This window comes from Corythoichthys intestinalis, chromosome 15, assembly GCF_030265065.1.
Source record: "Corythoichthys intestinalis isolate RoL2023-P3 chromosome 15, ASM3026506v1, whole genome shotgun sequence".
Taxonomy (NCBI): Eukaryota; Metazoa; Chordata; class Actinopteri; order Syngnathiformes; family Syngnathidae; genus Corythoichthys; species Corythoichthys intestinalis.
Window position 1 is genome coordinate 54,410,636 of NC_080409.1, and position 21,947 is coordinate 54,432,582.

A 21,947-nucleotide genomic window follows, 5' to 3' on the forward strand; every position below is an offset into this window, starting at 1 on the left:
CTTTATGTCTCCATTTGGCACTCATTAACGCCATTCATGAGCACTTTAGAAGGCCCCTGAACATTCACATCCTCGCTGCACCTTTCTCAATCAAATAACTCTCATTAAAAGCTCATTGGAAGAAGAGGGGGTCACTGCGGTGATTGTATCCATACAGTGTGATCATACTAATGTATTATTGACTGACCCCCGGTCACCATGGCAGCAGGACAATAGTCCAGTCGGGCAGGCCGCTGGACAGTCCCCCTCCCCCCCGCTCGGGTATGCGATTCACGCAGCAGATGAAAACACACGGCGTTCTGTCAATTTTCGCTCCCCGTCAAATTGATATCCAAAGCCCTACTGAGCGTGCGGATGGCAACGACATCCTCCAAGGGGTCATCACACGTTAAATGCATACCTGTCAAGTTGTACGGTTTCGGCGTAATTTGTACAAATGAGCACTGATTTTTTTAATGTGTACGCCGTACGTTCAAAATCTGTACGTTTTTTTTTTCCGTTCGGATTTTGTCACCGTTTCAGCAAAGAGACAATGTGCGTTACTACGTTGGTTGAATGACGCGAGAAAAGTGGGAAGGAGGGAAGAGTGCTGTGATGCTAGGCTAGGTGGCTCTAATATTTCCTGACTGTAGCCAACAGCCTACAATCTATGCCCAGTTGATGCAACACTAGATATCATATGCATATAGAACTAGATGCAAAATGACAGACTCGGCAGCATTAGTAAACAACCGCCATCTTCAAGCAGTAGACTTCTCAGAAAGGCTCTGTTGTAGTGAACCTTCCTAGCAAACCTACCGGTAAGTAACTTTTTATCCAACATACTCCTACATCGGCAAAATCTTGACTTGAATCTATCTTTAAATTATGTTACAGTTCATAACATTAAATGACTTCCAAACATAGCAAAGGCTACTATGTTTTTTGGGTTTTTTTTTTTTTTTGAAAAAATGAAAAAAAAAAAAAAAAAACACATGAAAGGTCAGCCCTTCTGCATTCAGCAAATGTAATTAGATTTGTAATTTCACCTCATTTTAGCCACTCAAGTTGTGACCGGCGTATCAATCTACACCTCACGTCAACATAGGCTGACAGGTTGTTATAATTTTGTCCACAAATGATCAACAAAGTGATAAGAAGAAGCATACAATCTCATCTACGTCTCATCTATGTCGTGCTGAATCAATTTTTGGAGATTCCGTGGGTTCCTCTGGTTTGATTTTGTGGTTTTGACTATGTCAACACACTGCTTACTTCATCCGCAACTCATGAGGTTTTTTCTAAACCGGAAGTTTGAAGCAGAAATTTTCCAAGATGGCGCTGCCCATGTTTCGCTCAGGAAACTTGTCTATTAGCATTTACGTAGGCACGAAAGATGAGAATAGAATATTGATGACATGACGAGATAATGGCTTAAGGAAGTTAACATTGTATGATGAGCAGTAAACACGTGGGTCGCCTGGGTTTTAATGGCGTTTCAACTATTGTTCTAGATAGAATATTGACACACACACATAAAAATGCAGGTAGTCCTCGGATTACGAACGAGTTCCGTTCCTACACTGGCGACGTAACCCGAAATTCCGTGCAAGTCGGAATTAACCCTTTAAAAATTCAAAATAATTATCCAAAAAGTCCAGAAGTATTGGATTTTGTTTCATGGTACATGATACACTGCCCTCTGGTGGCAGCGTTGGGTCTGGCTGGATTTTCGCGTTGTATGACTCAGAAGCAGACTCAGATATCTGACATCGAATAAGGTTAGCTGTGCTCTGGTTTGGCCCACATAAGGCTGTAAGTTGCTTCAGCTAATATATATTTGTGTTTCTGCTACTCAGTCATACAAGGCGACAGTCCAGCCAGACCCAACGCTGCCACCAAAGGGCAGTGTATCATGTACCATGAAACAAAATACAATACTGATTTTGGTGTACTTATAGGGTTAATTCTGTTTTACGCAGAAATTCGGGTTACGTCGCAAGCATAGGAACGAACTCATTTGTAACATATATGATAATAAATATTGCTTTTTTTTCTCCTTTAATTTTACATAATAACATTGACATTCAATCGAATTGAACTGCATGGGAGGCCCATCCACTTGAAATGGATTGGACATCTTCAGTATCAGTGGCAAACAGTTAAAGGACGTTATAAGCCTATTAGAAATGCTAATCATGGTAGAATATCATTTAAAAGAATTTGTAAGCCTGCTAAAATATGCCACTTATAGTGACACTCTTAGTTAAAGAGTATTACAACACCTGGGGAAATGCTAATATTCCATCACTTATCCATAAACGCATGCCTTTTGGATTCATATCATGCCACTTCGTGTAATTACACACATCGTAACACCAAGAAAATGATAGAAATTTGCATCGATTGTCAAGCTAAAACGACCGGCGCCCGAGATCCCGGAAATCTAGCAGATTGTGTGCGTGACGTCACAACTAGGAAACACCCGGCTCAGTGCTTAGTACTGAATGGCGGTGATGATGGCGGACAATTTTGTTTCTAGTTGCAGCGATGAATCCGACGTAACGAACGTTCTTCTTATGGTGACGAGGAGAATTATGAACCTTTCTTTGGTGTTTTGGGTTATCAATTTGAGCCCAAACGAAAGCCAATGCAGCCTAATGAAACGATCATTAAGGGGAGCCATCACACTGATGAAACACCGGCAACAGTTCGTGTGGGAAACACCCAACGGTTTGTTTGCATTTCTTTTTGTGAAGCTGATACACCGTGACCGCAAAATGAAGCAATGTATAGAGTAATTTTCATTTATTGTGCTATCATAGGTTTTCGCTCTGCCAACAGACACAAATATGAATGCGATTAGAGGATTTGTTCTATATATTTTACGAGCAATAATTCAATTCAATTCAATTCAATTCAATTTGTATAGCCCTCAATCACAACAGAGGTCTCAAAGGGCTTTACAGAGGCAATATGATACACAATTAGAAATGAAGCAACAAAGATGAATAGATACAGTTCAAGTCCTGGGTATCCCCTATCCTTAAGACCCTCCATGCCGGCAAGGAAAAACTCCAAAAACTCCAGAGTCAATTGGGAGAAAAATGAGAAACCTTGGGGAGTACCACAGTCAGGAGAGATCCACTCCCAGGACGGATAGACAGGAACCCCAGAACGGCTAATGGGAATTAGCAAGCGAAATTGTAGTCCGTAAAAATACAGTGGAGTAAAGGAGCAAGAAGAGGTCCCTCTGGTCAGATGAGACGGGGGTAGCAGCGAGGACGTCAATCCAGCCAGGGGTCCGGACAGTCAGGAGGCTGCAGCTGAAAAATAGCCCCTCCCCAGAGGGGAGGGGGGAAAGGGGACACCGGGTGACTAGTGATGAAGAGACTAGACAACTAGATATTAACATTGGAAAATAGAAATAAAGTAAGACAAGTGGTAGGTAGAGTAAGAAAAGGAGATAGAACTCAGCGGCTGTACTGCCCCCAGCATTATAGCTTCTAGTGCAGCTTAAACTAAACTGTGAGTCTACTCCGACTTCAACTAGCCTAACCATAAGCTTTGTCGAATAGGAACGTTTTTAATCTAATCTTAAATGTGCAGACTGTCTCGGCTTCTTTAATACTAGCTGGAAGCTGATTCCATAAAACAGGGGCTTCGTGGCTAAAGGCTCTAGCTCCGACAGTACTTTTATAAACCCTGGGAACTACCAGTAGACCTGCATTCTGAGATCAGAGTGTTCTGTTGGGGCGGTATGGAACGAGAGCATCGGTGAGATAAGATGGCCCCAACCCATTAATGGTCTTAAATGTAAGAAGGAGTATTTTAAATTTAATTCTAAACTCGACTGGAAGCCAGTGAAGTGCCTGGAGCACAGGGGTGATGTGCTCTCTTCTATTGGTTCCTGTTAAAAGTCTTGCTGCTGCGTTTTGGACTAGCTGAAGACCTTTTAGAGACTTTTTAGGACAAGCTGCAAGTAGGGAGTTACAGTAATCCAATCTCGATGTAACGAACGCGTGAATTAATTTTTCTGCATCGCTTTTAGATAAAATATTTCTAATTTTGGCAATGTTGCGCAGGTGAAAGAAAGCCGTTCTACAGGTTTGTTTAATGTGTGCTTTAAACGATAAGTCAGGGTCAAATAAAACTCCTAGGTTTTTAACTGTGGCGCTGGAGGCTACACTTACATTGTCCAGAGTGACTATCTGGGCAGATAAAGAGTCTCTAGCACTTTTCGGGCCTATTATAAGGACTTCTGTCTTTTCAGGGTTAAGTAAAAGATAGTTAGTGCTCATCCAGGTATTTATATCTCGGACGCAGGCGCTTAGTTTTTCTACTTGCCTGACATGCTCAGGTTTAATTGATAAATACAGTTGTGTGTCGTCAGCGTAACAGTGAAAGTTAATGCTATGTTTTCTGATGATATTACCTAGAGGAAGCATATACAGCGTAAACAAGATGGGCCCGAGGACAGATCCTTGCGGCACACCATAACTAACTCTAGAGTACGATGATGATTGCTGGTTTACATTGACAAACTGGTACCTATTAGATAAATATGATTTAAACCAGCATAGGGCTGCTCCTCTAATGCCTATGTCACATTCTAATCTCTGCAATAAGATATTATGGTCGATTGTGTCAAAGGCTGCGCTCAGGTCCAGCAGAACCAGGATTGAGACTAATCCAACGTCAGCGGCAAGTAACAAGTCATTAGTTACTTTAACTAATGCGGTTTCAGTGCTATGATGAGCTCGAAAGCCAGACTGGAACTGTTCAAATAAACTATTGTCCTGAAGGTGCTGACAGAGCTGTTTAATTACCACTCTTTCAAGGACTTTGGAGAGAAATGGTAAGTTAGAAATAGGTCTATAATTGGCCAAAATATCAGGATCAAGAATAGGTTTTTTCAAGAGCGGTTTAATAACTGCATATTTAAAGGACTGCGGCACGTAGCCAGTAACTAATGAGGTATTTATTATATTTAAGATAGTGTCAATAGTTAGAGGCAGGGTCTCTTTAAAAAGTTTGGTTGGGATTGGGTCGAGGAGGCACGTTGATGGTTTGGAGGACATTGTAATTGAAATTACATCAATTTGGTCTACAGTGGTAAAGTTATTTAATATTTTAGAGGGTTTTATAGGAGATTCCGAATTCTTTGTCTGCACTTTATCAGACCTAATAACTGGAAGTGATTCATTTATTTTATTTCTAATAGTTGCGATTTTATTGTTAAAAAATTTTAGGAAGTCATCACAGCTAAGGGTGGTTGGGATACAAGGTTCTATTGAGGTTTGACTGTTTGTCAGCCTTGCTACAGTGCTGTACAGAAACCTAGGATTATTTTTGTTTTCCTCTATTAAGGATGAGTAATATCTGGTTTTAGCTGTACGCAAGGCCTGCTTATATGTCACTAAGCTGTGTTTCCAGGCAGAGAGGGTGTGCTCTGTGTTGGAACGGCGCCAAAGTCTTTCTAATTTACGTGTCGATTGTTTAAGAGAGCGTGTTTCAGCATTATACCAGGGAGAGGCTCGTCTCGGCTTGACAAACTTTAATTTGGAGGGAGCGACGACATCGAGGGTGGTACGAAACGTAAACAGAACACGATCAACAAACTCGTCATTAACAGCAAGGCCGGGCATCATTCCTTCATAATTAGATGACATGGAGGCAAATATAGGCTGAATTATCTGTTTATACTCTGAAACAGAGTGATCACCTAATGTCCTTTTCATCTGAGTTCTAGCCACTAGTGGCGGATTATCTTGAAGCACAAACTGAAAGGTAATTAGAAAATGATCAGACAGTACGGGGTTGTGGGGATGGACACTAAGATCACTAATCTCCGTACCGCACGTTAAAATCAAGTCCAGGGTGTGCTTGTGACTATGAGTTGGTTTATTTACATTTTGAATGAAGCCAGTCCCATCTAGTAGGTCATTAAAGGCCTTACCAAGGGAGTCACTTTCATCGTCAACATGTATATTAAAATCCCCTACAATTATAATTCTATCCCAGCTTAGCAAAGTACTGGATAAAAAGTCAGAGAAATCTAACAAAAACTGTGAGTAGGGACCAGGGGGACGGTAAACCACTATGAAAAGAATTGGTTTTTGGTTCTTCCAGTTAGCGTCTATAATTGATAGTGCTACACTTTCAAAGGAGTTATAAATGTAATTAGCTTTACTTTTTGGGCTCATACCTATACAAGAGTGTGATATTACTGCCACCCCCCCTCCACGGCCCGTGCTTCTAGCTGTGTGAAAATTCACGTGACTTGGGGGTGTGGATTCATTAAGTCTAACAAAGTCATCCTGCTGAAGCCAAGTTTCAGTCAGGGCCAAAATATGAATATTATAATCCCAAATTAAGTCATTAACTAACAGAGATTTGGGCGAGATTGACCTGATGTTTAATAATCCGCATCTTATATATTTATTACGAGCTATTTTATTTTCACTGCTATCAGGGACTATATGTATTAAATTCTTTGGTCTCGTTCCTATAGTACTCTGTTTTCCCCTGTTCACTATACGAGGCACGGACACAGTCTCTATCTTCTGTCCTGAATTTTGGATTTGTGACAGCTCGGAAAGAGGCGAGTGGTCACTACTGACAGAGTTGTGTTTTACACTACAATACTGCGCCCGGGCCCCCACTCTGAAGTGTCACTTTGGGAGACTTAGTTTGGCGGCCAAATTTCGAGTTAAGAGAGCAGCACCGTCCCAAGTCGGATGAATGCCGTCTCGGCGCATGAGCCCGGGCTTGCCCCAAAACGCGTGCCAGTTATCAACAAAGACTATATCGTTTTCTGGGCACCATCTAGACAACCAGCGGTTAAATGATGAGAATCTAGAGTACATCTCATCATTGACCAAATTAGGCAGAGGACCAGAGAAAACTACGGTGTCCGCCATCGATTTAGCAAGTTCACACACCGAGGCTACGTTTAATTTAAGCACCTCAGACTGTCTCCGCCGGGCGTCGTTACCGCCTGCGTGAATCACGATACGGCGGAACCTCTTCCTACTCTGCTTTAAGAGCCTGAGGTTTCCTTCGATGTCACCGACTCTGGCCCCTGGGTAACACCTGACAGACACCGCCGGGTGCTTCACGTCTCTAACTATGGAGCTTCCAATTACGAGAGTGTCTGGTTCAGCCGGTGTGTCGCTGAGGGGGGCAAACCTATTGCTGACGTGAAGCTGCTGGTGCACTAAGGTTGTGCGTTTACCACTGCGCTTCCCCCGTACAGTCACAAATCCGTCCTTAATTTCCCCCGGCTGCACGGGGCTCGCTGGGGGGCTAACTGCGCTAGCAATCCTACTACTGCAAGCACGACCTGCGGGCCCTACCACTACCTGGCTATAGCTAGGACTAGCTTTCGTCTCTAGAGTGCAGAGCCGTGCTTCTAGCTCAAAAACCCTGGTCTCCAACCCTGAGACTAAGCTACACTTCCTACAGCTACTACTGTCCTCGACGAAGGAGCCAGGGTGCTCGCTATACATACAGCACACTGAGCAGAAAAGACGGGAGGAAGAAGGCAGAGGGCTAGCCATAGCTCGGATAAGCTAGGCTAGCAAGATTCAATACAAAAATTCATACATGTGTCCAGTCCTATATCCAATGCGTGATATGGTTTTATTATAAAAGAGTACTCACTCTGGCCGTTTCGAGCTTGGCTGCTCCCCTCCTTTGCTTAGCCTGGGGTGGTGGGGTGGTCTCACCAGTGCCAGTCATCGTCCTCTTTCTTGAGGTCTCGGGACATTTAGGTGGCTGCGCATGTATGGTGGGCACCACATCTGCTTTCAGCAGCAATTTCTTAGCAAAACCTGATTTCATTTGTCTATAGTTCGAATAGCTTTCAGGTGTAAAGTGCGCATCACACAAAACCGTGCCGGAGGCCGGGTCTGCAAAATTAGCCCTCTTTGCACGGACAAACTTTACTCATTGTCTGCGTAGTCCGGCTCTTTTTCTCGCATTTGGGAACTCATGGGTTTGACAGGTTTGAACCATTTTAGCGATTTTTTGCTAAAACACGAATGCAACGCTATCGTCGATAAACAACGATGGCACCCGCCTCGCCCTTTTGTTTCCTGGCTGTGACGTCAAAGCCCCATTCGGCTGTTTCCGGAATACTTTCGGAAATGTTCGTAATTTTCGATCTATTTTTGATAATTGCTCATGAATGTGATTTTTGTTGTTGTTGTTAACCTTATTAATATTTGGCATCTTGCCACATAACGGTTCTATTGATATCTCACAGCCCCTTAGTATTATCATTCTCTTTAAATGTTAAATGTTTAAATGTTAATATCTAGTTGTCTAGTCTCTTCATCACTAGTCACCCGGTGTCTCCTTTCCCCCCTCCCCTCTGGGGAGGGGCTATTTTTCAGCTGCAGCCTCCTGACTGTCCGGACCCCTGGCTGGATAGACGTCCTCGCTGCTACCCCCGTCTCATCTGACTAGAGGGACCCCTTCTTGCTCCTTTACTCCACTGTATTTTTACGGACTATAACTTCGCTTGCTAATTCCCATTAGCAGTTCTGGGGTTCCTGTCTATCCGTCCTGGGAGTGGATCTCTCCTGACTGTGGTACTCCCCAAGGTTTCTCATTTTTTTCCCAATTGACTGTGGAGTTTTTGGAGTTTTTCCTTGCCGGCATGGAGGGTCTTAAGGATAGGGGATACCCAGGACTTGAACTGTATCTATTCATCTTTGTTGCTTCATTTCTAATTGTGTATCATATTGCCTCTGTAAAGCCCTTTGAGACTTCTGTTGTGATTGAGGGCTATACAAATAAAATTGAATTGAATTGAATTTAAAGCAGACATGTCCAAAGTCTGGCCCGGAGGCGAAATGCAGCCCGTGGTCACATTTCATCCGGCCCCCAGCCTCTGTCATAAAATCAATAACGTCTGGCCCGCACACAGACTTAATAAATTGGTCACCAGTACTGCTACCAGCATATGAAGTAGCTTACACACTAAATGCTGCTCCTCATTTACCCACTAAAAGGCAGCAGCACTCTGAGCAAAATTACCCAGTGTGACCCTTCACTCCCAATTTTCTAAAATGGCGACAATCAACAACAACAACAACAAAAAAAGTTGACTGCGACGGCTGCTGCTTCAAGGATAGGTGGAAATTGGACTATTTCTTCACTAAAATACACAACAACTGTGTCTGCCTCATTTGCAAAGAGGCAGTCGCTGTTTTTAAAGAGTTCGATGTGAGGCGACATTACCAAACAAGACGCACTGACATGTACGACAAGATTACAGGGAAGATACGTAGCGAGAAACTGAAGCAATTTGAAGCTAGTTTAATTTTACAGCATTGCTATTTCGCAAGAGGTTGAGAGTCGAAAGAGAACGCCACAAAGGCTAGTTGCGAGATTCTTGAAATTATTACCATATTTTTCGGACTGTAAGTCGCACCTGAGTATAAGTCGCACTAGCCATAAAACGCCCAACGAAGAGGAAAAAAAATATATGTCGCACCGAGTATAAGTCGCATTTTTGGAGGAAATTTACTTGATCAAATCCAACACATAGAACAGATATGTCATCTTGAAAGGCAATTTAAAATAAAAATGCAATTGAGGACAACATGCTGAATAAGTGTACAGTATGATAATGTTACATCATACATGAACAACGAAATGCAAACGTTGCCGGTATGTTAACGTAACATATATTAAGAGCTATTCAGATAACTATAGCGTAAAGAACATGCTAACAAGTTTACCAAACCATCAGTGTTACTCCAAAACACCAAAATAACATGTGAAATGATATAATAATGTGTGAATAATTTCACACATAAATCGCTCCAGCCAAACTATGAAAAAAAACCTGCGACTCATAGTAAATGCGGTAATTAACCAAAAAAAAAAAAAAAAAAATTGAGCAAATGTGACACACAGAATGGCTTGCTAAAATTTGCTTAAATATATTGTTCTACATAAAGGACGTTAGCAAAGGTCGGCCCCCCACATTTTTACCACACCAAATCTGGCCCCCTTTGCAAAAAGTTTGGACACCCCTGCTTTAAAGGATATTATCAGCTTGTTGAAATACACTACTCCGATGTTACTGCAAAATTATTTGCAGGACGTTATAAGCATGATAAACTGCCCCCACGTTACTCATAAACATATTAGCTTTTCCATAGTTGGAGTATCTAAATAAACGTGTCAAAACGTAAGGTAGATTTGTTCGGCGGACCGCTAGCATCGATAGTCCCCGCCGTCGAGTTAAGCCGCTGTCGACAACGGGGAGGTTACTTCGCAAATGGACAGAACAACGGCTGCCTTCGCCGGTCTCGATGACGCGGGATGCTCCAGACATTCTGAGGGCAAAATCTAAATGCATTCGTAAAGATTGTCCTCAAAGAGGCAGCTCCGCACCGCCGTAAATCTCCACCTCATCCTCAATTCTCTCCCCGCTGACCGCCTCCGGCCTGTCGAGCTTCAGAGGAAGTGTGTGAAAATACAGCGAGGTGAAGCGTGCACAAATGTGCAGCTCAGAGAAAGTAGTCCCCCGTGACCGCATGTGCAGGACTACACGGTCGGAGACGGAGGGGGTCGCGCTGTGCCAAAGGATTTGTTTGTTCTCACACTGAAAACACTTGACCGCTTACGTACAATGAGAAAATATGCGTCCAGAGCCCGCTTTTCTTTTGGAGTTGACGTCAGATTGAAATCCAAATCTCTGAGAGCGTTTCTTTGCGGGGACAGCTGTCCGCTCCCATCCGGCGGAGACCACACAGACAGGGAAGGGAGAGCATTTTCAAAATGTCTCAGTTGCTTGATCACCCACGTCTATTTTTGATTCAAGTGAGTGATTTGCATAGAAAAGTTCATAAGCACGGAACATAAGGATATGGCCGTAAAAGCCGGCGATAAAATCTTTTTTTTTTTTTTTTTTAACTATGACAGAATATTAAAAGTGGCAGTAAATCCCGGCAAAGGCAGCGGGACCGCTAATCTCAGGCTCACTGTACACAGAGAATAAAACATCACCTGCACAGCCCTGACAGATAGGCCGGGCTCTCGCGCTCGCATCCCGGCCGCATTGTTAAGATTTAAGATAATGACACAATGACTTTCACATTGATGCCGACATTGAATCTTTTTTAAGAGGCCTCCCGCCGCGTCGGCAGTGAAAGAGTCGAATGTCGTTCCCCGACGTCGGGAAGAAATTGTTCGTAACGTGGGGCCCTCGCGCTTGTCTCAACTCATTTATTTCAGCCAAGGTCTACGGATATAAATAAAAGGAAATGTTACTGGCGCATTTCAACTCAGCGCCAGCCTTGAGAGCAGTAATGTAACCACATATCATCAAAAGTGCTGAATCTCCTTTTGTCAGCACACATGACGTGCAATTCCTCCAAACATATTCATGCCGCTCGCCATTCCGACAAATAAATAATCACACAGGGCTCGGGACGGACCTTTAACGTCAGCCTCTTCTCAGTGTCCGTCACACTGCCACAAATAAAGTCAAGTCCGAAGCACAAAAGTCGTACAATTTACAAGGTGTGGTTTTGTTTTTCTAGCTTTAGAAAACTGTTTAGAGCAGGGGTGTCCAAACTTTTTGCGAAGGGGGCCAGATTTGGTGTGGTAAAAACGTGGGGGGCCAACCTTGGCTGACGTCCTTTACGTAGAACAATATACTTAAGCAAATTTTAACAAGCCAATCTGTGTGTCACATTTGCTTTATTATTATTTTTTTAATGAATAGTTTCAACAATCTCGCAACCAGCCTTTGTAGCGTTCTCTTTCGACTCTCGGCCTCTTGCGAAATACTGCTGCTGTGAAATTAAACTAGCCTCAAGTTGCTTCAATTTCTTGCTATGTATCTTCCCGGTAATCTTGTTGTACATGTCAGCATGTCTTGTTTGGTAATATCAACTCACATTGAACTCTTTAAAAACAGCGACTGTCTCTTTGCAAATAAGGCAGACACAGTTGTTGAGTATTTTAGTGAAGAAATAGTCCAATTTCCACCTAGCAGTCACCTTTTTTTTGTTAATTGTCGCCATTTTAGAAAATTAGGAATAGAGTGTCACATGGGGTAATGTTGCTTAGAGTGCTGCTGCCTTTTAGTGGGTAAATGAGGAGCAACATTTAGTGTGTAAGCTACTTCATATGCTGGTAGCAGTACTGCTGACCAATTTATTAAGTCTGTGTGAGAGCCAGACGTTATTGATTTTACGACAGAGGCTGCGGGCCGCATTTGGCCCCCGGGCCGGACTTTGGACATGTCTGGTTTAGAGCTTGGGGAAAATAGAGGGAGTTTTAGTGAAATGTGTTTTAGTAATTGGGGAAAAACTATAACAGCAAACTTCAAATGCAAACTCTAACTAACAAGATGTATGTACACCTTCCTAAATACCGTAATTTTCTGACTATAAGCCGCTATTTTTTTCCCTCAGTTTGAATCCTGCGGTTTATAGTCCAGTGCAGCTTATTTGTTGATAAATTTGAGTTTATAGGTAACACTTTATTTGACAGCAAAACTTGACAATCTGTTCTTAGAAATGAAGGCTATTCCATAAGAGAAATTGCCAAGAAATGGAAGATTTCCTATAACGCTGTGTACCACTCCTTTCGGGGAGCAGCACAAACAAGATCTAACCAGAGTAGAAAGAGAAGCCGGAGGCCCCGCCGCACAACCGAGCAAGAAGACAAGTACATAAGAGTCTCTAGTTTGAGAAATAGATTCCTCGCAGGTCCTCATCTAGCAGCTTCATTAAATAGTACCCGTAAAACGCCAGTGTTAATGTCGACAGTGAAGAGACGACTCCGGGATGCAGGTTTTCAGGGCAGCGTGGCAAAGGAAAAAGCTTTATCTGAGACTGGATAATAAAAGGAAACAATTAATATGGGCGAAAGAACACAGACATTGGACAGAGGACTGGACTGAAAAAAAGTGTTATGGACAGACAAATCAAAATTTGAGGTGTTTGGATGAAAGAAAAGAACATTTGTGTCACACAAAACCACTGAAAAGATGCTAGAAGAGTACCTTACCTGATGTCATCTGTCAACAATGGTAAAGGTATTGTGATGGTCTGGGGTTTCTTTGGTGCTATTAAAATGGGAGATTTGTACAAGATCAACGGGATTTTAAATAAAGAAGGCTATCACTCCATTTTGCAACGCCCTGTGGACAACGCTTGATTTGACTCAATTTCATCCTACAACATCAAAGTGAATCAAAGCACGCCTCCAAATTATGCAAGAACTATTTAGGAAAGAAGAAAGCAGCTGATATTCTATCTGTAATGGAGTGGCCAGCACTGTCAACAGATCTCAAACCCACTGAGCTGATGCGGGCGCAGCTTGACCGTATGGTACCCAAGAAGTGCCCATCAAGCCAATCCAACTTGTGGGAGGTGCTTCTGGAAGCGTGAAGTTTCTCTTATCTTCTATCTTCTTCTTCATAATGATATTGACCGGACATGGGGCGTGGAGCTGAATAATAGGGGGCCTGCATTGTTGGCGTGGCCGTCAAAGCTGACCGAGTGGAAAAACAAAGAGCTTTTTTCATTGAAAATTCTTGTGAATAAATGCTTAAATCCCTGAACTATTTATAAATACGGACGTAAAACAGTCTCGATTCCTGGTTAAAAGCAAATTCGTGCAGTTAGCATGTATTTTACATAAATATGTCAAAGTACGATGCGACTATGTTGGTCAATGTGGCGGCCGCCATATGTATTATGTAATATCATTATGACTGAAACAGAAACAAACAGAAAGGTAAAATGATGCACCGAGCTGTCAGGTCCGCGAGAATGTGACGGAGCCCGCGAATAACGGTCCACTACCACCCAAACATCTCCTGTCGGACAGTCCATTCGGGGTTTCCCATTTACGCTCATGTCACCCAGGCCAGGTCACACTTTTTCCGCCACTGTCGTACACCCTCCTAAATACAATTCCAGAAGGAAACACCAAAATGAGACATAAATACTGAAATATATCTAAATTATTTGGACAACATTGTCGGGGGGAAAAGAGAGAAAGAGGATGTAGGCTGCCAGCCAGTCTACTTTTTACTGCTGAAGTGCCCTTGACTCAAGGGATCAAGTGGCCCTGGTTGTGATATTTGAATGTGATTGCAGTTTAACAGGTAGTCCATAGGTGGAGCTCTTCTCATTAGAATATACTGTACTGTACATTAAAAGGCTGCATTCCTGAGCAGCAACTGCCTTGAGCATTCTGTCTTTTTACCCTCTGGCTTTGTGCAGAAAGCAGAGATGGTTGAAGAAAGAAACGTTTTGCCTTTAAATTGCCACTCCCTCAGAAGTCTTGATGTCCATTTGTCTTTCTCTGCCTTTACTTAACAGCGCACGCACCCTGTAAGGGAACCATAAAGCAGCAGGTTCCCTGGAGCGGGATGACTTAATTGAGCTATCCTGGGAAATCTAATTACAATAATGCACTGAGGATTGCGGGCTATTCCCGCGACTGACACCTCTGCATTCGCAAGAGAACGGACAGAGGGTGAAGAGCGTGGCGGTGGAAAGAGGCCCGATGTGCAACAACTGTAAACATTTCATGGGAGATGTTTTAATCACAATTCATGGGCCAGTTAAAAAAAATGTAACAGCAGCACTGTGAGTGAGCTGCCCCGTCAGGTCAAACCTTTTGACGGTGTGTTATTTGATACAAAGAGAAAAGAGAATAAAGCAATGCATTTTCTGTCCTTATTCAACCTCTCAATTCCACCACTATTACAGTAATACGATAACAAATTACAATTTAACAACCTGCAACTATTCCAAATGCATCTGAAACACTTAAGAATCTGTATTTATTCATTAGGGGGTGGGGTGGCTCAGTGGTAGAGTAGTTGTCCCCCAACCCAGAGGTTGTGCGTTCGATTCTCTGCCCTTATGAAGTCGCCTAAGTATCCTTGAGCAAGATACTCAACCCCACATTGCTGCGTCACCAGTAGGTGGATGGCGATTTAGTGTAAAGCGCTTTGAGGGTTTGAAAGGTGGAAAAGCGCTATACAAGTATAACACCATTTACCATTAACGTGTTGAGGAATCTGACCTTTTTGCCAGATTGCCGGATTCACGCCAGCCGGACCGGCGAGACCACGAAAACCCGGCCAAAAGGCCAAACTCCGCGCGTTGTCCTTAATCTTAACTCCTTGCACTGACTCCAAAGGTCACATTCCTTCATATGACACAAAATTAATGCATGACTTTAAAGTGCCTGTGACACGAAAAAGCATGTTTATTTCATAATACACGCGGTATTTTATGCCCCTGAATGATGTGGGCCGCTTGGATGTGTGTGGAAGCGATCGCTATTTTTATTTAGTTTTTTGAATCCCGCGCCATGAAAATGAGTGACTTCCGGCTTCGGTCTTGCATTGAGGAGGAGGGCGCTGTGACGTGTACGGTAGAAGACGTCCTCTTCACGCTACAGTGTACTGTTGTGTATGAGGACGAAGGATTCAGCTGATTTTGCGGATTAATACGTTTATTTTTCGCATCACGCCAGCCAAACGGCTGCAGAAAAATCATTCTGTATGAGGGAGAGGCGTATGCACATTTTTGGAGTTTCAAAAGGTTCCCATTCACCGTGGATATTTACTGTGGGACCATCGGACTTATGAGGAAGTGAGTAAACATCTTGTTTTGTATTATGTCAAACACGAATACAGCGATTACAAAGTAAACACTACAAACTTCCTTTAAATGAAGGACTACTTACGTTTGATCATTGATAGGCATGTATAAAGCTCTCCTAATGCTAATTAGCAGCAGCACGTTAGCTGCACAACAAATCCAGCCACCCTCCTCCGGGGAACGAACTGTGAATTGCTCTCCGCCGGGCGGTTTGCCGATCCACTAAGACAATCGACAACCGGGTCGTCATGTCAAATAATCCAGGATAGTTATGTGTGATTTTCCACTTCGAAGACTTTGAAACATCACTCGGTTCGGGTTAGCATGTCGGCTAGCTGTCACGGCTTCTGGTTTGTTTACATTTTCCGAAGCCGGGGAAGGGAAATGACATACGTCCGATTTAGGTGTCATAAAATATCGTTCGGGAGGTGCGACAGTAAAGGTGAAGTCGACATTTTTGACCATTATGGAGTAATTTTGCCATGTCGTCCTGAATAAATGCATTTTTATTATTTCATATTCCATTCAGCACAAGACTGTTATTTGTCATGAACATGCCATTTATTTAGCAATTGGGGAGAATACTTGGATAAAAAGAATATCCTGTAAAAATATTGAAGTAAAGAGACAGAAAAAATGACATTTTGCCGCTCTCTTCGTCGCGTTTTCCTCGTTGTGAATAGTTCCCCCTCGATGGGCTGACTGGTCCTTCTCAAGCCATTTATATAGCTATTGGGGAAAATACTTGGATAAAAAGAATATCCTGTAAAAATATTGAAGTAAAGAGACAGAAACAATGACATTTTGCGGCTCTCTTCGTCGCGTTTTCCTCGTTCTGAATAATTCCCCCTCAATGGGCTGAATAGTAAAACTGATGAGCCCAGTCTACCGCTGACGTCATCCACCTGTTGGGGACGCTAAAGCCCTATAATGGTAGGCGTGGCTAACCGGCAGATTAAAAAACTAATTTCTCGTCATCTGTGCTTTTCTAAATTGTTGTATATCGTCGAATCGTCTCAAATATGATTCTAATTCACATAACAATGCCATTTAAGACTTTTTTTCTCGTGTCATATGCTCTTTAATTAAGCTTTCACATTAACAGTACTAAGAAAATTTATATACTAATGCAGGCTTGTCAGACTTTGCTGTAATAAGTTGCTTTAACCCGTCAGAGGGTGGGAATCAAAATTGTGACCTGATTGGTTTAAAATAAATATCGGCAACAAATTCTGATGCTGGAGGCCCTGAGCTGATTAGACTGATCTGAAACCTGACTTGACAAAAACAAACAAACTGGAAACGGAGTCCATTAGAGAAACACTACAAAATAAGAGAATGGATTCTTGGGAACCAATGAACATTTGTCAAATAAAAACCATATTAGAATTTAGGTTTGAGATGGAGATCAATTCTTGTGATAGCGTTAAATTAAGCAGAGTAGCTATGGCTTGTCCAGACAGCCAAACAGAGGAACGAAATAGTTTTATTATTTAGTAACGCTTTATTTGACAGTGGCATTATAAGCCTGTCATAAGACCGTCATAATTTTGACATGACACTGTCATGAGTAGGCATCTGCCAATAACCGGTTTCAAGGTATACCATGGTATGAAAACGTCACGGTTTCAAAACCGCAAAAGTTTTCCGTTACAACGTCCCTATGGTATTAGCTATTTTTATGTATCATAAATGCAGGTAGAAATCCCTTGCTTGCAGCTGCTCAGTGTGAGTGAGTCAGCTGTGCTACACTATGGCTGAAGGAGGTGCTGCTCAGTGTGAGTGAGTCAGCTGTGCTACACTATGGCTGAAGGAGGTGAAACTCCTGAATTTTTTCTCCCCATCGAAGAAAACGAAATCGCTGGTATGGGAATACTTCGGCTGCAGAAAAGTTACAGACGGCCGTGGCTTCGAGGAGGAAGGCCAAAGGACATGTTAAACATGTTTGTGGAGGGTGGCTGCTGAGGAGGCAATACCTCCAATATGATTTCGCATTTATACAAAATTAAAGGTTAGTAAACACTGTCATGAATGTTTCCCACCAGCTACGAGAGTTAATTCCAGTGTGTTTAGTGGTGGTAAAACGTGTTTTTTTTTCTCTCTGGCAACTGTCTGTGTTGAGAAAGAGAGTGTGTGTGTATAATGTAAACATGATACAAGTCATATATGCTTTTTATGGAAAATATTTCAATTATTTTTGTTCTGATGATAATAATGTTAAGCTGTGGCTGTGGGTTTACACTCACCTAGAGGACTGCATTTATTTTATTGAACATATTCATTTATTTTAACTTAAAATTATACTTTTGTCATAGACTTCATAATGTGTTGACAGAACACGGGGCACGAGGCTGATAAATAGCCTGCATTGTTGGCGAGGCCGTCAAAGTGGCCGAGTGGAATCACAAACAAAGTGCTTTTTCGTTCAAAATTCTTGCGAATAAATGCTTAAATCCCTTAATTCTTTATAGATATGGACATTTTTGGTTAAAAGCAAAAAAACAAAAAACGTGCAGTTAGCATTTATTGTACGTAAATGTGTTGAAGTACAATGCCAGTCTGTTAGTGAATGTAGCTAGCAGCCGCCTTATGTAAACAGAGCTTTCCTGGTGAAAATTCTTGTGAATAAATGCTTAAATCCCTGAATTCTTTATAGATATGGACGTAAAACAGTATCAAATCTTGGTTAAAAGCGAAAAAAGGTCCAGTTAGCATTTATTTTATGTAAATATTGCAAACTATGATGCCAATGCAGTAGCGGCTAATTTCTCTTTTTGATTTTTTTCACAACATTTCAAAATGCATGCATGGTACAAAAAATATAATAATTACCCTGAATCCTCGAACAAATCACTCCTGAGATAATCCTTCCCGTTTGTATGCGGTACGGCTTTCGTACTTTTTGAACCGAAATCCGGCGTTGGATCGCTGCGTGCGTGTTTGTGAATAGCTCTTCTTGATGTGGGTGGCCCCCTGCTAGAATGCGAGGCGCAGTGCATGACCGATCTGACCCGTCAATACCATTATGAAGTCTATGACTTTTGTTACAACTTGCTAATATGTTGTTGTTTTTTTTAAATCCTGTTCAATGGATTTTCTAAAAATCCATTAATCTCAAAGTAACTTTAGAGCTGTAATTCCAATACCGTGGCACCATGATATTTTTGCTTAAGGTTATCATACCGTCAGAATCTCATACCGGCACATGCCTAGTCTTCAGTGTTAATTAATGCTTATGACAGATGTCATTAAGTGTCATCCGGCAAATTATGTCACTTTTGATGAATGTAAAAGATCCCGACTGGAGATAAATGGAGTGAGTGACAAAATCCCGGGAGGCACTTAATGACATCTGTCATAAGCATTCATTAATGCTCATGACAGCGTCATGTCAAAATTATGACCGTCTTTTGACTTATGACGCGCCTGTCGAATAAAGTGTTACCGTTTTTTTTCACCGAGCCGTGTTTTCATTTTGCTTATAGCTCCTTCCAAAAACCTCCACGAAAAGGCGGACATGTAACAAAGAAAGACACTATAAGTGTGCAAAACACACTCAGTTTGCCATTGCACGTTGCAGCTGGGGAATAATCATTTGCACGTCAGCGTGCGGCGTTATTGAGCAAATCACTTCAATTCAAAGTGACATTTTGCAGTGTGTCACACAAACACACACACGCACTTGGTACACTTACTGGGATTTCTAACTGAATGTATCTGTCCTTTAATCTATGTCTATCTATAATGATATAAATGGAACTTTGTGTGTGTGCGTGTTCATTCCCTATGGACTCCAAAATGGCTCAGCAGATTTTGACGAAATAATCGATGTATAACCTCTGAATCGTAAACAAATCGTGAGGTGCCCCAAGATTCCCACCTCTACATTTCAAGCAGGCAGCGAAACGGCTAACGGCGCGGGCTCGTTATTAGCCTGCTAGCTTATTGAGCAGCATTCGCTCTCACTGATTGATTCTAACCTCTCTTGCCTCAGAATTATTGTGCAACCAGTGTTGTTAATCTTACATTAAAAAAGTAATTAATTACAGTTACAAATTACTTCTCCCAGAAAGTAATTGCGTCAGTAACTCAGTTACCTGAATGTAAAAGTAATCAGTTACTTGGTAAAGTAACTACTGATAATTTTCTTTTTCTTTTTTTTGTCAAAAAAAAAAAAAAAAAAAAAAAAAACAGTTCACACAATGCGAAGTTTAAAGGGTTTTTGGGACAATAGGCCCTCGCCCAATTCTTTACCCTAAATGTAACTAGACACTGGAGGATTGCGGATATTGCGATAACTAGATAGTAACCTTTGCTATGTGTGGAAGTCAATTAATGTTCTGAATCAACCGTTAAAGTTGTTAAAATTGCTCCCGTTTTGCATTAGTTCCCTTCTGTCTACTTTCGACATGTATAAGTTTTAAAACTGTTTCATCATTTAAAAACAGATTTAAGTCAAGATTTTGCCAATTTAGGAGCATTTTAGATAAAAGGTTACTTAGGTTCGCTAGGAAGGTTCTCTACAACAGAGCTTTCCTAAGAGGTCTACTGCTTTAAAATGGTGGCTGTTTACTAACGCATCTAGTTCTTTAGATATGTTGCCAATGCCACTGTGTCAGTGATCTGCATCTAGTTCTATAATATATGATTTCTACAGTAGCATTATGTGAGCGTAGTTTGTAGGCTATCGGCTACAGTCAGGTATTATTGGAGCCACCTAGCATAGCATTTGCAACGGCGTCCCCACTCCTGCTCTGCTCTCTCGCCTCCGTGAGTCCATCTCTCTCAGACTTGTTTCACGTCAACCAACATAGTAACGCAGTGTAACGCATGCCTTTCCCCTCTCAGTAACGGTAATGGCGCTGCCAAGATGAGAAAAGTAATTAATCAGATAACTCACTACTGAAAAAAAATAACGCCGTTTGTAACGCTGTTATATTCTAACGCCGTTATTAACAACACTGTGTGCAGCTATTGAGGTATTGATTTACTTTATAGCATTATTGTATGCTTTTTTGTCATTTATTTTATTTTCTAATTGTGTGTTCATAGTTTGACGGTGAGAAATTAATATACGTCAGTCGTATGAATTATGGTGTACCCTGCCCCGACCCAATCCCATCACGGTGCTGGGTAATGGCTCCCAGTCGGGGATCTGGCAGCCACAGTAATAGGGTGGTAGGTGGGTCCCACACTTTCTCTCGGGTGTGGCCTCCCCTCTGCCTGGGCTGCCGGCCGCGGGAGTGGGGGGAGGTCGGAGCTCCGATCTCGCGTCGCCCCACAGTGGCTCCTCGGCGTTCTCCTGCTTCCGCCTTCCCCTCTCTTCTCTGCCTGAGTATCCGCCCTGCGCTCCGTCACTGGCTGGACGCCGATGTATCAGCTGGACGTCGCCTGCTCTTGCGGGGGACCCTATCCTGGGCTTGGTGGGCCGCTGGGGGTCCCGTGGCGTGTTGTGCCGGTTGGGGGGGCTCTGGCTTGTGGGCCAGGTGGGTGGACCACGGTGGGGTTGGGGGTACGTCCTCTCTTACTATCCCTGATGGGGGCCCTGGGGACCACCCTGGATCCCGGGGGGAGGGGGGGGTGTCCATTGCTGGGCTGCGGGAGTAGGGATGGGCTGCGGTGCCCCGCATCCCCCTGTCTCCCTGGGCTGGCCGGGTGGGGGCCAAGGCCCTGGGTTGGCACCCACGCGCCGTGTCCGCTCATTGGCGTGGCTGTCGCGTGTTTGGTTCGTGTGCAGCTGGATGTGATTGGGCGTGCTCGGGTGGTGGGTCCCGGTGCCGGGTTTGGCGATGGGGCGGCGTAGGGTCGGTTGCCAACAGGCTTACACTCAAAAGGGATTCCCATGATTACTGGGTTCTAGATTACAGAGCTGATTTGTGTACACTCTACCCCTTTCTCCCTCCCTCCTCCCTCCCTCCGTCCCAATCACTTAGCTCATAGACTCGCCCACCTCCTTTCCCTTCTTTCCCTGGTCAACAGGCCCCCCACATGTTGTCAACCGGAAATACATCTAGCTGACGAAAGCACCAACATATTTGTAGTAAGTGGTAGGCGTTCAATGTATTTCTTGTTGTTGTTTGTGTTTCTTTTCTTTCTTTTCTTGTGTTTCTTTTCTTTCTGTTCCCCCATAATCTTTTCCTGTTCACTGCTTTGTCATAATAAATGAGGTATGTTGAATGATCACAATGGGAGTATATCATACTCTCAATGTGAAACATTAAAACAGGACAGGTTTAAAAAAAAAAAAAAAAAAAAAAAAAAAAAGATTATGGTGTGATCGGTGTTACTGGAGGGAAGTAATACCTATCT